We start from the raw sequence: 5,596 nt of genomic DNA, 5'->3' as shown, positions 1-5,596 counted from the left end.
CACGGTTGATCATCAACCGTGCACTGACTCGTGCGAGTCATGTCTCACGCGTGCGAGTGACGTCACTCGTGCATGTCTGATGAAACCCGTATTAAATGCCTTTTTCAAATCATCAAGATCACATAATTGTGCATTTTATAGACCGATTTACATCACGATAGCATCATAAGGTTCCGTTAAACACAAAACAATTACAGATACACATCAAAACAACCTTCAATTTCACAAAATTCGAGTTATATACCCTTAGGGTTTCGACTCATTAAAACAAGAAATTAAGGTATCTAAACTCGATGAAATCATACCTAATAGGTGGGGCTGGATTCGTATAAATATGCTTAACGTTTGTTGCAAAGGAATGCTTGATCGGTGATGATCGAATTTAGAGAGAGAAAAAAAAGTTGGGTGCACAAGTGTGAGCTGCTGAGCTCATCACCCCTATTTATACTCTCCTGATCAACCATGCGGCTGATCACACGATCCACCATCAAACGCGCATCTCACCTAAATCACACGTGCGTGTGACCCAATTATCTTAGGATAAGTTTGATCAGGGTCATCCGTATGGTTAACCTCAAATGCGTGGTCAATCGTACGGTTCACACATCAAGCATATGTGTGAGCACTTAGGCAATTTCAAAACTTCAAAATTTTACAACCTTAGGATTTCGACTCGTTCGGCAATCTTAGATCTAACAAGCCCTTTCAACTTGAGTCGAAAATCACTAAACCTTCAAGAAATGACCATTAACACTTAGGCAGATAAGAAATCCTAACCTAAACAAGGTTATTACTCTAATCATTCTGTGTTCCAAGAGTGAATCCTACAGTGTAATGTCAACTTAAGTTCATTAGTAATCTAAATCATCAATGTCCTTCAAACAGTCACAAGCTCTAAAAACTTCTATCTCATGGATTTGGTGGCCCAATATCTTGATCTCAACGAAGTTCTTTCAGATGTCGTTATGCACTCAGAGGATAATCAGAAAACCAATGAAATGATATAATCTTTATGAATTTTCTGATGTAAAATGTCATGCACCTAAAATTATACAAATGAAAGACATTCTATCATGAAATGCAATAACATGCAAACCAAAATTTTTTTGTTGTTTTATAGTTTTCAATGCAAACAAATTAACAGTACAGATATATAAGACATACAAATCCACATTCTTTTTGTGAGCAAGATGATTAACTATTTTAAAAATGGATCAGAACTGACATATTGAATCAATTTCTTTTGTTCATTCCTAATTATCCAGTCTATGTCTATTATCATGTAATTACTAATATCAATCCTCATTAAACATGAACATATTCATTTTGGACATATCGACAATCATGTTGGCATTAATTACTTGAACACTATAAAGCAATGATTTTTGAGATCATGCTAAGTTCATTAATCCTTGATTCTTCCATCACTTATGATTGTGCGTTTTTATTAGGTTGTCAATTCATTACACGTAACTTTCCGTAATCTCTTTCCATGTACTTCATTCAAATTGAACATGATGGTTCTCACGGCATTTTGAATAACCTTGTCAGCCTTTGGCTTCTACCAATGTGTTGACAATCTTCAATCTAGTTGGCTCGGCTGATCTCAGAGTATATTGGATTATCCGAATAGGCGCACTATTTACCGCGGGGATTGGTCTACAGTTAAAGCAGACTTGCCTGATGACCAGTCGTCACACGAAATAAATCTCGAGGCCCTTAACTTCTTTATGTTCAAGTTGTCATGGAAAACGGAATCGAAAGTTAAACTTTCATAATTAAGTATTATAGTATATCTAGGTAAGTATCTTTCCAACTTACAGTCTTAATGGATATAACTCTAAATTGCAGACGACAAGAATCTTGATAGTTCAGTGTGAACGTCGTGATTAAAAAATTCAAGCTGCGCGGGGGCGTCACATTAAGAATGATCTGAGTTCTTTATGAGCACATCATGAATCAGCATTCTTCATACTTTCAGGACTTTGCCATCTTGATACGCCAATTTTATTGACATTGATTTTCTTTTGATATTTTATTTTTCAGCATATCACTGTCTTTTGATATATAGATTTTGAACGCAATCATGAATGGATTTTTCATTTTTATGCATGAACTCATGTTTCTTTGTTGTGTGCTCAGATCACTCGAAGGTGTTCTCCCTTAAATGCTTGAACGGTCCGCAATAAAGACTTATACTTTTTGACTTTTAGCGAGAAGGGACACTTACTTAGACATAAACTAATTTTCTCTGATATTTTCGGGTTTTAGTTTCGATTATTAAGTCTTAGGCCCATGACAACGTGGTATGCACCAGCCAAACAGATAATCCTCAATCCCTTAAATGATCTATTGAATGTCCCATTCATAGCTGTGAAGCTGAATTGGTAGAGCAACGTTGAATATTGCTTGGGGACATCCAACACCATCTTTCTCTAACGATTATCAATTATGATAGGGGATACCCTCAACCGACTGTTGAGTTCCTCAACAACTATCATTTCATACAGTTTCAGAGATAAATAGGTGATTACCTTCAAATGCTACAGATCGTCCATGACTTCTGAATCTTAGATGATCATTATTCTTATTATGATTGTCTAATGCCAGGAATTCATAAGTCACATCTATCAGTACATCACACAATAGATAAACATAAACGTTCAAATCAGTCATTACTAATCAAATATATCAATTCTCAGTACAGTAAATTCTTCCAACATATTAATCAAAACAAGCTCATTTTTGGATTTTTCAACTTTTTAAGATTTTCTGGTGAGGCATTTTACACTTATTAGGTATTTTCTGCTGATATCATATACTCCCCCTAAAATGCTGAAATATAAAATCTTTTTGTGTTTTAGCATTTTAACCAAACAAAAAATATCTACAGACTAGCATGCAATCCTGAAAGAAATTATGTAAAAAAATGCAGACAGGAAGCAAAAATATGCAATACAGATAGTTAACAACTAAAAATCTACATGTCATGCATCCTACATGCAAAGTCTAAAAGCTTGACTAACCCTCACACACAACATCCGTAATTACTTTGTCTCGATCAACAATGCCATTCATCTCTAGTAGGAGTAAGAACCTAGGTTTATCAAAAGCCTTAGTGAATAGGTCATCCCTTTGGTCCTTAGTACCTATTCTCTTAACCTCAATAATCTTTTTCTCATGGCAATCCCTAAGAAAATGATATTTAACACCTATGTGTTTAGTTTTAGAATGTTGCACAGGATTCTTAGTAATTGCTATAGCAGCAGTATTATCAATATAAAGAGGAGAGAAAGAGATTCTTAGCCCGTAATCGCGAAGTTGTTATTGGATCCAAACAACTTGCGAACAACAACTAGCAGCAGCTATATATTCAGCTTCACACGTGGAAAGAGCAACTGCAGTTTGTTTCTTGCATTGCCAGGTCACCAGCCTTTCACCTAGAAATTGACATCCTCTTGATGTAGACTTGTTGTTGATTTTGCAACCAGTATAATCTGAATCGCGATAAGCTACAAGATCAAACTTCTCATCGTTCGAATACCAGATGCCGAGATTCGGCGAATGCAACAGATAATGTAGAATTCTTTTGGCAGCTGTAAGATGAACTGTATTCGGATTAACTTGATAACGAGCCCACAGACATGTTGCGAACATAATATCCGGCCTAGACGCAGTGAGATACATGAGCGATCCGATGATTGCTCGATAGTAAGTAGGGTCAACAGGTTCTCCTTCGCACTGTAGCGAAATACCATGATTAATAGATAGCGGAGTTGACACAGGACATTCTTGAGTCATACCGAAACGTTCGAGTATATCATTTACATACTTTGCTTGATGACGAAAAATACCATTACTAGTCTGTTCGACTTGTAAACCAAGAAAGTAGTGTAAGAGGCCCAATTTACTCATTTTGAACTCGTCCTTCATCACCTGTTCGAACTCATCAACGAGTTCCTGCTTAGTAGCACCGAAGATAATATCGTCAACATAAATCTGGACTAAAATAATGTCATCATCTTGAACTTTTGTGAATAGAGTACAGTCCACCGTGCCTATTTGATATCCTTTTTCAATGAGATAACTCGATAATCGTCCGTACCAAACTCTAGGAGCTTGATGTAAACCATAAAGGGCTCGACGTAATCGGTAAACTTTGTCAGGATGAAGATGATCTTCAAAACCCGGAGGTTGACTGACATATACTATTTCATTTAGCTTGCCCTAAAGAAGTGCACTCTTAACATCTATTTGATAAACTTTAAACTTCATAAAAGATGCGAAAGTCAAGAAAATGCGAATCGCTTCCAATCTGGCAACAGGAGCGAAAACTTCATCGTAATGAAATTCAGGATCTTGCTGATAACCTTTAGCAACTAATCTTGCTTTGTTACGGGTAACATTGCCATTTTTGTCGAATTTGCACTTCCAAACCCATTTGAGGTCGATTACTTTCGCACCATGTGGCTTAGTAACTAACTTCCAAATATCTAGACGATGGAATTGCTGAATCTCTTCTTGCATAGCCATCACCCAATCAACATGCTTCAAAGCTTCTTTTGTTGTCTTTGGCTCTATTCTAGAAATATGACATGAGTACTCATAATATGCAGCAGCAGTTGTCATATGAGAATCAACTTGACCATCAAACTGAACTTGTCTTCTTGTTCTAACACATGCATTCGGATCTCCAATAATGTTCTCTCTAGGATGAGCAGCTGTAGTTCTGGGAACTGGGTATGCGGGAACAGGTATTTCTCGATGTAGATTCGTGGTATCTCCATCTTCAGGATTATCAGAATTTTCACTCAAAATATCAGATCCGCAGGTATCGTACACTGGATCAACATCTTGATCTGAATCTTGTGCTGGTTCAACGATAGTAGGTATAGGAGTTGAAGTAGGGGCAGACACTTCTGGTTCATTTTGCAAATCAAACAGCATTTGTAACTCAACTTCATTCTCCGTCTGATCTGGAGCAAGATTAAATGAATCTATCAGCTCATCGTAGTTAAAAAATCCAAGGATGACTCTTAGGAACACTTTTCGTATGATTCCTCTGGACATCAACTTCAGACCATTCTTCAACACATCTAGTCTCATTGTTGAAAACTCGCTTGTTAGGAGAACTGTAATCGAGAAATACTCTAGTAACCATTTTGAATCAAACTTACTTCCTGGTTTTCTTTTCAAAATGGTGCACGGCGCACCAAATGGTTCTAGATGCTTCAATGATGGTTTTCTCCCATGTAATAACTCATAGCAAGTCTTACCCAGTCGTTTAACAGTTACTACCCGATTCATAGTGTAACAAGCATTTGCAACAGCTTCACCCCAAAAATGAACAGGTAAAGATGAATCAGCTAGCATAGTTCTAGCAGTCTCAATCAGAACCCTATTCTTTCTTTCAGCAACACCATTCATCTGTGGAGCGTATGCAGAACTGAACTGCATATTGATACCTTTTTCAATACAAAAACCTGCAAGAAATTGATTCTTGAATTCTGTACCGTTGTCGCAACGAATCTTTCTGACTTTCAAATTAAAACCTGTCTCTAATCGATTGATTAGCACTTTTAAGTTCTCAAACGTA

The sequence above is a fragment of the Rutidosis leptorrhynchoides genome, chromosome 9, assembly GCF_046630445.1.
Source record: "Rutidosis leptorrhynchoides isolate AG116_Rl617_1_P2 chromosome 9, CSIRO_AGI_Rlap_v1, whole genome shotgun sequence".
NCBI lineage: Eukaryota > Viridiplantae > Streptophyta > Magnoliopsida > Asterales > Asteraceae > Rutidosis > Rutidosis leptorrhynchoides.
This window is presented reverse-complemented; position numbering follows the sequence as displayed.